At 55.0% G+C, this 12,299-nt stretch overlaps 1 pseudogene; it reads left to right on the forward strand.

Annotated features, from left to right (window-relative positions):
• Positions 1 to 6,684: 6,684 nt before the first annotated feature.
• On the forward strand, positions 6,685 to 7,793 carry LOC102154327 (annotated as a pseudogene).
• The last annotated feature ends 4,506 nt before the right edge of the window (positions 7,794 to 12,299 follow it).

Consider the following 12,299-nt stretch of genomic DNA (forward strand, 5'->3'; position numbering starts at 1 on the left):
CGGGGTTTAAGCCAGCGTGTGCGCCCGGCACTCTCAGGAAGCATCCTTCTTCCCTTTGAACACCGGGCCCCCGCGGCAGGGGTCTGCTGGGCCTTTTTATAAGCTGCGGAGGCATTTTTCATCCCTGAAATGAGAGCCTGGCCCACCAGTCTCCAGGAGCTGCCAAGGCTGTTGGCGAAGTGCGCTTCCAGGGACAGAGTGCCCTCCCGGGGCCGTCCTGGCGCATGTGCCTCCAGCGGGGGCCGCGTCCTGACGCCTGGGAGTGAGCGTGTGTCCCCCACCCCCGTGTCTGCAGGACCCCCCGGGGGCAGCCCTCACACAGGACAGCGAGAGCTCTCCCGGGATGGGCGAGGAGGGCCTGGGCCTTGGGGCACCCCCCCAACCCCCCCCCACCCAGGGGCACCGACTCCAGCAGCATCCTCACCCCTGCGCGGGCAGGTGCCATGAACTGTGTTTCACAGAGTCAAGGTCCAAGGGAACTCCTGGCGAATTCAGGCAACAGAGCAATTCTAACAAGTTGAAGATACAGATGGTCTCTCCGGGCCCCGGAGTCGGCCCAGTCCAGCAATAGTGAGCTCCCAGAGGGGCCCCGTGCATCTACATCGTGCATGACAGTGCACGCAGGTCCCTTTATCTTGTCCATCCACAGCCCTAAGGAATGAGGATTTTTTTTTTTTAACTTTGCCAGTTTTGCAAATGGTGGCCAAGCTCAGATAACCGGGGTGGCCTGCACATGGTCACCCAACTAGGAGGCCGAGCTGGGTTTTGTCCCCACTGTGTCTAAGCCCACCGAGCCATGTCTTGTCTTGATTGCTGGCCCAAGCCTGCTCATTGGGGGTTTGCTCACCACACCCCAGCCAGCCCCACTTTGTCCCTTCACAAAACAACTGCCTGAGTTCAGACACGCTGGGCCAGAGCCCAGGGACACACGGCGGGGAGGCGGGTGAGGGAAGACCCCAACCAGCTGCCTTGCTTCCAGTGGCCACAGCCAGCCATCTGCGTGCAAGCGGGTCTGCAGGCAACCAGCTGAACACCACTGTGAGCAACTATTAGGGCTTCGCTCCACGCACAGGGCCATGAACACGGCCATAAAGGGGAAGCAACCACTGAATCCGGAAGATATGGCACTTTTAAGAATAGTTTACGAGTTAAACAGAAAGAAAACTCTAGTATTCCATTCTGGGGTATTGAGCAACGCTCCTACAGCTATTTGGATTGTAAAGTGTTATTGAGCCGCTCCCGTGAGGTAACGTATACAAGATGGACATAATTAAAAACAATTGATTCGATATTTTTTCCAAACCTCAGGGTGAGAATATAAACGAGGCCTGATGGAGAAATGCCAGACCTGCTGAGACCTGAGCTAGAAGGATCTTTGTAATAACAGCAGCCATGAGAGCGGAGGTGACAACATCCAGCCATGGAGTGATCACACACACACACCCCATGGGAGTGATCTCACACAGACACACACACACACACACACACACACACACATACCATGGGAGTGATCACACACACACATCCCAGGAGTAATCACAGACACACACACACACACCCCATGGGAGTGATCATACAACTGAACAGCACGTTAACAGTGTCCCACAGACCACGTGATCAATACTGACTCACACTACACGGTACAGACCCGTAAGGCACAGACATGATCGTGTCTGGTGACGTAACGAAGAGCGAAGGAGACAAACCTCACACCCCAAGTGGTTTCTGCCTGGAGGAGGCGGCACCACCAGCACGGCTGCATCTGTGCAGGGAAGGGATGACCCCGGGTGTACGGGGGACAAGGACTGGGGCTCTGAGGGCAGCCCCAGGGGCCCGTCCACAGCAGGGCGTGTGGTGGAGGAGCAGATGCATACACAGGCCGCGCAAAGGGCCCACGGGCTGTCCTGCCTGGACAGGGGACATGCATTCAGTGGGTCCACCTGTCCTGGAGCCTCGCGAGCACCCTGAATGCCCTGATCACGTGGAGGAAGAACGTGTGGGGGCCGAGCCCGGGGCGCCTTCTGCTTGATGTCAAGTCTGCCTCCCGCCCCGCGTTCCCTGGAAAGGCCACTGCAGAGCCAGGTGGGCCGGGGACGGGCGGTGAGAGACGAGCAGGCCCCAGGTGCGGAGGGGCGACAGGGTGACGTAGGGAGGGATTGGGAAGGAGGCGCTCACAGATACGGGACACAGGAGGAAGAGAAGGAAGCCTCCTGCTGGAAGCCCCACGGTCCCCGGCCAGGATGTGCAGGGAAGGTCCAGCAGGCAGCTCTCCGTGGTGGGGACTGTGCCACGAGGATTCCTGAGCACGCGGTGACCGGCTCTTCCCAGCAGCACCCGCCAGCTCGGGCACTGCTCTGGGCCTGCTCAGGCCCCATGGACATCAGCGCCCGTGCAAACCCCACGGCAGGTCCCTGGGGGGCAGGTGGAGCTGGGTCGCTGTGCTCCCAGGACAGCTGCCGTTCTGAGCCGTCCAGGGCCATTTCATTGGTCAGATTCCATCATGTAGTTGATCTGTGGCACCCGATCTGGCCAAGGTTTGCGCCGCACCAGAAAGCTCACCTTCCAGGAACCCGCAGAGGCCCGCGAGCACCCTCCCCGCAGAGGGCGGGGCCAGACGAGCAGGTGCGGTGAAGACCGCACAGCATGCAGTTTGAGAAGGCGGCGGGGGTGCCCCGGGAGCGGGCTCAGCACTCAGACCCTGGGAGGGTGGGCCCCAGAGGGCGAGCATAGCAGTGGGAGCATCGAGAGCAGGTGAGGAGCTCCGGAGTGCAGACACGCAGGAGTGAATGCAAGAGTAGAAGAGCCCAGAGCCCCACAGCGGGGTGCACTCAGCCTTGGTGGGCCCCCCTGGGCCCCACGCACAGGGCTGTGCCTCACACATCATCTCACGCCCCCTGCGGGCCCGTGAGGCTCATCCCTGTGAGTCCCTGGAGAAAACCCAGGGGACCCAGGAGGTGGAGAGCTCCTGGAGGCCAGAGCCAGCCTGGGGGCCGACGGGAAGACAGGCGAGCCACAAGCATCCCACAGGACCCTCTGTGGAGCTCCAGACACTCGCCTGCCAGTGTCACCCATGGGCAAGCTTGTGGCCCAACCTACAGGCCCCCATCCCTGCCTGCTGCCAGGGCGAGCCTCAGGGACACTCGCAGGGCCTGGCATTCCGGGGCGGAGACACGAGTGCTGGGGACGCAGGTGAGACAGGCTGAGCGCTCACTGCACGGTAATAAAAAGCAGGAGGAGGGTGGGAATGTGCCCCGATTTTCTAGAATATGCCTGAATTTTTGTGGGATGAGCAAGGCAGGGCAGCGGCGGGATGTGATGGGGAAGGTGGGTCTCTCCCGCCAGCGCGGCCAGCCCCACGTCTTCCCATCGCACCCTGGGCACTTCCTCCCCACAGAGCAGTGTGTCCCTCACCTCCAGGGATGTGTCCCTTCCCGTCCATCCCACACGTTTCCGTCACCGGCCCCCCCGGGAACTGTGCAGCTAACCCTCCCCTCCGTCCACTTCTGATCTCCTTGCACTTTCACTCTCTGCACGTATTCAAGAAGCGGGAGCCCGGGCGCGTCCAGCACGTCCCACAAAGGCCGCCAGCCTGTCAGGGTGCCCGTGAGCACTTGGAGGTGACCCGCGGGAGCAGGATCGCGGGGGCATCCCAGCCGCCCCTGGACCAGAGCAGGGGACAAGTGGCCTCAGCCGGGACTCAGATGCCACCTACCACGGCTCAGAGACGCGCGAGCTCGCCCAGCCAAGCAGAGGGCTGTCCTCACGTCGGGGACAGTGACAGCCACCAGGTCCTCCCCCAGACCAACCCCTGGGACACCAGGGTCGTCAGCCTCACCGAGGGCTCTAAGCGCCTTGCGGGGTGCATGGGAAAGGAGGCCCCAGTCCCGGCCCCTGCAGCAACACTTCAGATCAAACATTCCCGTCACTTTGGGGAAATAAGAAGTGAGAAGCTCCAGCTCGCATCTGACCAAAAACCCACCCCTTCCGCGGTCGGACAGGGTCCTCGGCTGGTGGCACCTCCACCCTTTGCCCAGCAGGTCTGAGACAGGGCAAGGGGAGGAAAACCACAGTCTCACGCGGGACAAGACACGAGGTGGGCACCAGAGTGAGGCAAGGAGAAGGGGTGGCTCTGTCTGATCCCACCGGGGACGCAGGGAGGGCTTCCTGGAGGAGAGGCTCTTCTCCCTTTCTCTTGGTTCCAGCCCCTTGGCGATCTGCTGCCCAAGCCCGGGCGCACGCTGGCACCAACTGCAGAAGCGCGGCGTCCATCTGGATCTGGGCGCCCCCGGACTCGCGGGGCAGCGGCCTTCGCGCAGGTGCGTTTGGTGGGGGTCAGTCTCCCGAGCAAGGCCCAAGCACATCCTGGCCGCCGGGCTCGGAGATGCAGAAAGTGGGACGCAGAGTGTGGTCGGGGAGCATGGGGTGTCCCTCTGCCCCGGGCCTCTGGCGCAGCTTGGGGCGCCCTGGGGACCATGGGTGGCTCATCTCAGACACAGGCCAAAGTCCCTCTAGCAGGTGCAGCCGAGGCTCCTCACGTTGGATTTAGAAGGAAAATGACAGAAGAGGGAGATACGTAAAATCCATCTGCATAGTAATTGAATTTTTTCAACTTTTATTTAGGGTTGTCGGGGTTCTGACTCGAGGCTGGGAAAAAGAAAGGCAGATTCTCATTTCCCTTCACTCATCCCTAATTGTACCACTGGGTGTTTTAATTTACAAGTCAAAGTTAATAAGTGGTGCACGGGCTGGATTACCTGGCAGTCCTCACCACGTCCTCCCCGTGGGCAGGATGGTGGGTGCCCCCCACCCCCAGGCAGGGGCTCCGCGGCTGCTGAAAGTGCAGCCACCTCATCTGCCCTGAGAGCCTCTGGAGAGGGGAGACCCGGCCAGTGGCCTCTCCCTGGACCCTCACAGGCAGGTGCCAATAAAATTAAATAAAATGTTAACAGGTCAAGGATGGGAAAGAAGAGAAACTCGGTTCAAACTATATCAATGATAATAACACAAAAACTTAGATGTAGCCAGTGCCGTCCACGTGCTCCGTGGCATTTAAAACAACCCCGTCGGGCAGCCCCAATGGCTCAGTGGTTTAGCGCCTGCCTTCGGCCCAGGGCCTGATCCTGGAGACCCAGGATCGAGTCCCAAGTCGAGCTCCCTGTGTGGAGCCTGCTTCTCCCTCTGCCTGTGTCTCTGCCTCTCTCTCGGTGTCTCTCATGAATAAATAAATAAAGTCTTTTAAAAAAAACCATCAGCCCCGAAGGGGGCTGACCACGGCCCTTGGCCACCGAGCACCACGGGGCCAGGCTGAGATGGGGCCCGTGTCTGCCCGGAGCCAGCTTCACCCTCTCAGACCCCAAGGACCACTTGCCCGAAAGCCTCCACTACAGATGTCCCAGGGGTGGGGGGTGGGGTGGCCTGCGGCAGAGCCGGCCCAGAAAGTTCTAGGGACACCTGGAAACCATCCATCATCTCCTCATGAACCCGGCCTCGTAAGTCACTCCCCTTCTCTTCATGCTGGACACGGAGCAAATGCAGCACTTCTGAAAAGAGAATCTGCATTTTTTAAAGAGGTTGAATGAGAGTAATCTGAGAAAAAAATTTTTTAAGATTTTTTATTTATTTATTCATGAGAGACACAGGGAGAGGCAGAGACACAGGCAGAGGGAGAAGCAGGTTCCCTGCGGGGAGCCCGATGCGGGACTCGATCCCAGGACTCCAGGATCACGCCCTGGGTCAAAGGCAGACACTCCACTGCTGAGCCACCCAGGCATCCCTAATCTGAGAAAATTAATACCTACATGTGGAAAGGGAGGCTTGCATGGCCTGAAAATATTAAAACTCTGCCCAGCCTGATGATTCCTAGAACACACCCCATGCTCTTACCCGCAAAGCCTGCCATGTGTCACATCCCCATCAGGGATGCCCTCTCCCGTCCTCACCTGTCTGTAACCACCTGACAAATGCCCAGAATCTGTCTCGACTCAAGTCACGGTGCTGCCTCCTCTAGGAACTCTTCCTGGGCACATCCTCCCTCCCGTCTCTAACTCCCCACTCTCCCCTCTGTCATAGCCCTTACCAAACGAGGCTGTAATTACCCATCTGCACGTCCCTCATCCATGGCAGTGGGAACCACTCCACGGGGGTCAGGGTTTGCTCTGGCTCCCACGATAACAAGTAGAAACACCCCAGGCTAGCCCCTGGAAAGAAGGGGAAAAAAAAACCCTTCGTTCCTCATGGCATTTTTCCAATCCTTTCCCAACTGCTGCACAAACCATTCTGTGACAACCCAAGTGATGGGAAGGATGGAGGAGCAGGGTCATGACACAGCAGCCATTGGCCACCCTCTGCTTGTCCCTTTCTACCTTTTTTTAAATTCTCATCTACTGAATCAATTGGCAAATATCTGATGAAACTCTCCATGTCCTGGGCACTGTCCTAGACACCAAGGATGACAGTAAGTAGGATGTGAATGGTCCCTGTCCTTGTGGGGTTTGACTCTCAGGGGGCAGGTAAACAATTAGGTGAGCAGGAAGTGCTGACGCGGGCAGCTCCCTTGCTCCCCCAGTACAAAACAAAGGAAACCTGGGTAAAGCTTAATTTTTAAAAGTTATGGCTCTCTGCTCCTCCCTGTTCAACAGACAGCCGCATCTTCTGGTGCAGTGCCAGCCGTGTCCCCGAGACACGATGGTGAAGGTCAGAATGAACGGATTTGGCCATTCAGGATTGGGCCCCTGGTCATGAGGGCTGCTTTTAACTCTGGCAAAGTGGATATTGTCGCCATCAATGACCCCTTCATTGACCTCAACTTCATGGTGTACATGTTCCAGTATGATTCTACCCACGGCAAATTCCACGGCACGGTCAAGGCTGAGAATGGGAAACTTGCCATCAATGGGAAGTCCATCTCCATCTTCGGGAATGAGATCCCACTAACATCAAATGGGGTGATGCTGGTGCTGAGTATGTTGTGGAATCCACTGGAGTCTTCACCACCATGGAGAAGGCTGGGGCTCACTTGAAGAGCGGGGCCAAGAGGGTCATCATCTCTGCTCCTTCTGCTGATGCCCCCATGTTTGTGATGGGCGTGAACCACAAGAAGTATGACAACTCCCTCAATATTGTCAGCAATGCCTCCTGCACCACCAGCTGCTTGGCTTCTCTGGCCAAAGTCATCCATGACCACTTCGGCATCGTGGAGGGCCTCATGACCACCATCCATGCCGTCACTGCCACCCAGAAGACCGTGGACGGCCCCTCTGGGAAGCTGTGGCGTGACGGCCAAGGGGCTGCCCAGAACATCATCCCTGCTTCCACCGGCGCCGCCAAGGCTGTGGGCAAGGTCATCCCTGAGCTGAACAGGAAGCTCACTGGCGTGGCCTTCTGTGACCCCACCCCCAATGTGTCACTTGTGGATCTGACCTGCCACCTGGAGAAAGCTTCCAAATATGACAACATCAAAAAGGTGGTGAAGCAGGCATCAGAGGGCCCCCTCAAGAGCATCCTGGGCTACGCTGAGGACCAGGTTGTCTCCTGCAACTTCAACAGTGACACCCACTCTTCCACCTTCAATGCCGGGGCTGGCATTGCCCTCAATGACCACTTCGTCAAGCTCATTTCCTGGTATGACAATGAATTCGGCTACAGCAACTGGGTGGTGGACCTCATGATCCACATGGCCTCCAAGGAGAAAGAGCCTCCTGGACCACCAGCCCCAGCAAGAACAAGAGGAAGAGAGAGGACCTAAGCTGCTGGGAAGTCCCTGCCCCAACTTAATCCCCCAGCACACTGAGAATCTCCTGACCTCCAATTTACATCCTAGACCCCAAGGAAGGGGAGGGACTTGGGGAGCCCTACCTTGTCAGGTACCATCAATAAAGTATACTGTGCCTAGCTAAAAAAAAAAAAAAAAAAAAGCTACAAATATAATCAATATTGAAAGAAAAGGACCCAGGAACCTGAAGCCAGTGCATTGCAGGGGTAGCTGAGCAAATGTTAGCCCCAGCAGCTAGAGGCTAGGGCATGCGTGCCCATACAGGGCGGAGGACATGGCCTTGAACTGGGGCAGGACACAGACACTGACACACCTACAGAGGGTAGGGCCCAAGATGGGCTGATCTACCCTGAGAGGTGGACAGAAATGCCCGCAAAATAGAGACTGACAAGGGAGGCCACATCTGCATCCAGCTCCAGTCAGAAACAAAGATCTCATGAACATTAAACACATAAGCCTTGGCCATATACAGATGTGAGGTCTGAACTTACAAGATCAATGTGGAATAAAGGTCCTTAAATAAAAAAAAAAAAAAAAATCTCAGACCAATGACAACTGGGGGTCCTGTGGCAGAAGAAAGGAAAGAAAGAAAACATTTTTGGTGGGGACACACCTACTACCCAGAGTCCATGACACCTCATAGCTAAAAACAAAATAGTTCACAGTGAATATAAACTCACAATAATTACAAACCATATGAGTAAGTAACTAATCCACCAGAAGTGAGTGTGAACAGATACCACAAAGGCAAACTTAGCACATGTTTTATTTTTTTTTAAGATTTTATTTATTTACTCATGAGAGACACAGAGAGAAAGGCAGAGACACAGGCAGAGGGAGAAGCAGGGTTCCTGTGAGGACCCCGATGTGGGACTTGATCCTAGGACCCTGGGGTCATGACCTGAGCTGGAGGCAGACATTCAACCACTGAGCCACCCAGGGGCCCACTGCCTGTGTTAACCAGCTTAGGCTAGGTTGTGTTGTGTAACAAACAACCCCCAAATCCCATGATCTAGAGAAATAACTCTCCTCTCTCATATAATTTCTCAAGAGCAGCAGCTGTGGGGTGGCTTGGCTCTGTTCTGTGTGCCCATTCTAACCTCCAGGCTGTATGAACAGCCTCATTTGAGATGTGTTCTCACGGAAGACAGGAAACCATTTGATGGTCCCTGTATGCAGCGGTGCCTAAGCTTGCTGCTGAAATGCAGCACTTCTGCTCACATGCATTTAGCCAAAGTGATTCCTGAGTTGATGTCAGTAGGATGGGAAGCATCACACATCACCTGGCTGTAGCAGGGATGCATAACCCTCTTACAGAATGCAGAGAATAATTAGAAACAGCATCCCAAGGACATAAAATATCAGAATCAGGTAAAACCATAAAATCATTAGTTTAAAAATGGTTGAGGCGATGAAATACAGCCAGAAATCACAGGGAAAAGAATGAGATTCTAAAAAGAACAACCAGGTTTGAGAAATGCAGCCACACAGAATTTCTCAGAAGGAAAAATAGGATCATTGAATGTGAAAAGTCAATTAATCACTCAAATGGTAGATCAAAGCAGCTGAAAAGAGAATTCTCAGACTGGAAGATCGAAGTGAGGAAATCATCTAGAACGAGCACAGAGAGGCAAGGGGTGTGAAAATATGACCGTGGAGCCCTAGGGAACCATGAGACTAACGTGATTCTGACGTGGTGCAGGTCTAATGAACTCCAGATGGCAAGCAGAAGGAGAATAAGGTAGATGATAATGGCTAAGTGATTTCCAGAACTGAAAAGGCCCCAGTCATCAAGCTGAAGGGGCTCATCTAGTCGTAAATGGGATAATTAAAACTAAATGCACACCTGGACCTGACATCAGGCAATGTGAACAACAACAACAACAAAAAAAAAAGCAAATGAAGCATCGTTAGGGCAACCAAAGACAAAATACAGATTACCAACTGAGTGGGGCAGGGCAGGGGGGCGGGGGGATGGAGGAAGAGGGGAGGAGGAGAGGAAAAGGAGGAGGAATGGGCAGAGAGGAGGGCTGACAGTTTCTCATCCACAGTGACTTTGGGGAAGGCGGCGTGTTGTATCTTCAAAATCCTTCAGGTGGGACGCCTGCATGGCTCAGTGGTTGAGCATCTGCCTTCAGCTCAGGGCGTGATCCCAGGGTCCCGGGATCGAGTCCTGCACTGGGCTCCCTGCGTGGAGCCTGCTTCTCCCTCTGCCTGTGTCTCTGCCTCTCTCTCCGTCTCCCATGAATAATAAATAAAATCTTTTAAAAAACAACCCTGCAGGAGGAGAATGACTTTGAGCCTAGCATTCTACACCGAACAACACCAGCGAAGACTCTAAATCCCAGAGTTCTGAGACAAGAGGGAGCACGCGTTATCCCTAGATGGCTCTGCTGGATGGACAAAACGTAGGCTGCCTCTCAGAGCAGCTTTCACCCAAGCACATTAACAGAAAACAAAAGAGCTCCCTCCTCGTTGACTGCTGCTGTCACCACCAAAGACAAATGCTGCACAGAGGTCTATTGAGTCAGCAAGTGTGTCATGGCCCGAATGGTACATTAACCAGGGTAGAGACCTGCAATGGGGGAGGGGAGGGTCCTGACGGAGCAGGTCGTCCATCAACTGCGTCTTCAGATCGGAAGAGCCATATAATCAGAAATAAATGTTTGGGCTGAGTATAGATTGAGCTTCTTGGTGTCTATTTACAACATCCGTTGCCTTGCATCTCAAAATGTTTAATGCAAATCTCCACGCCACACCTCCCGGTTCACAGATTTGAAGACAGGAAGCCATCTGTTTTTGCAGAAATCGGGTGCTGGGCAGAGGTGGTGTAGAAAGTGTCTCGATCCTCACCTTGGAGCAAACACCCCAGTTACTAATGATTTGGTGTAACTCTCCTCCTCCTCCTGTTTCTCCCTGGGTTCAGGGTCATTTTCTCAAAAGCTTAAGCAGTGGGATTTGAAAAATGTATAGAAAGCATATTTATAGCACACGTCAATAAGCATGTATCAGGAAATGCTGGTTTATAAGGAAATTAAATGAGATTATTACGGTGAAATTTATCGTTTAATCCGTGAGCACCGCGCAGACTTTGAAAGGTTGGACTTTGGAGTAATAAAGAGAGTGCATCCTAATAACAACCGCACAGAGCAATATAACACAGCCGTAAAGAAAGAGGGGACAAACGGGAGAGAAATACTGCCCCTTCTGAGCTACCATCACTCACAGCTCTGCAGAAGCTCAGCAGGCGGGAATGCAGCTCGGTCTCAGGCGTATTAATTAACAACCCAAGAGTTCCCCCCTTATCAGGCAGCAAAGACAAGCCCTGATATAGGTACTGTGTCCTCAGTGGCTTGCTGCGGGGCCGCTGACAATGAGCAACACGTTGTTTCTGCTCTCGGGGAACTTATAGTCTAGTGGGGGCACAAGGTACCCATGTGGGTCCACGTCAGGTGCTCCTTGAACCTACCCACTGGAGGAGGGGGCCAGGGAGGGAGAGGGGAGGCCCAGCCACCGTGATGCTTAGTGAGTGCAGGCCATGGGACGTGAAGGCCACAGGAGGTGAAGGCTGCAGGACGTGAAGGCCACAGGATGGATGTATAGGTCATGGGACATGAAAGCCAAGGGACATGAAGGCCATGGGACATATAGGCTGTGGGACGTGAAGGCCATGGGATGTGAAGGCTGTAGGATGTGAAGACCAGGGGACATGAAGGCCATGGGACATATTGGCCACGGGACGTGAAGGCCATGGGACGTGAAGCCCATGAGACATGAAGGCCATGGGAGGTGAAGGCCACAGGAAGTATAGGCCATGGGATATGAAGGCCTGGGACACGTAGGCCACGGAACGTATAGGCCACGGGACATGAAGGCTGCGGGACATGGACGCCACAGGAGGTGAAGGCCACAGCAGGTGAAGGCCACAGCAGGTGAAGGCCACGGGACATGAAGGTCATGGGAGGTGAAGGCCATGGGATGTGAAGGTCATGGGAGGTGAAGGCCATGGGATATGAAGACCACGGGACATGAATGCTGCAGGAGGTATAGGTGGCAGGATGTGAAGGCCACGGAATGTGAGGGCCACGGGAGGTATAAGCAACAGGATGTGAGGGGTGCAGAACACGAAGGCCACAGGGTGTGAAAGCCATATGGGACATGTAGGCCGCAGGACGTATAGGCTGCGGGACGTGAAGGCCACAGGACATGAATGCCGTGGGAGGTATAGGCCATAGTACGTGAAGGCTGTGGGAGGTGAAAGCTGCAGGATGTGAAGGCCACAGCAGGTGAAGGACATGGGACAAGAAGGCCATGGGAGGTGAAGGCCACGGGAGGTGAAGGCCATGGGACATGAATGCCGCAGGAAGTATAGGCCACAGGATGTGAAGGCCACGGGACGTGAAGGCCACGGGTGGTATAGGCCACAGACGTGAAGGTCACAGATGTGAAGGCCATCGGAGGTGAAGGCCACAGGACGTGAAGGCCACAGAGCACGGACCACAGCCAGGACAAGCCTGGGCTGGCCAAA

This window comes from Canis lupus, chromosome 10, assembly GCF_011100685.1.
Source record: "Canis lupus familiaris isolate Mischka breed German Shepherd chromosome 10, alternate assembly UU_Cfam_GSD_1.0, whole genome shotgun sequence".
NCBI lineage: Eukaryota > Metazoa > Chordata > Mammalia > Carnivora > Canidae > Canis > Canis lupus.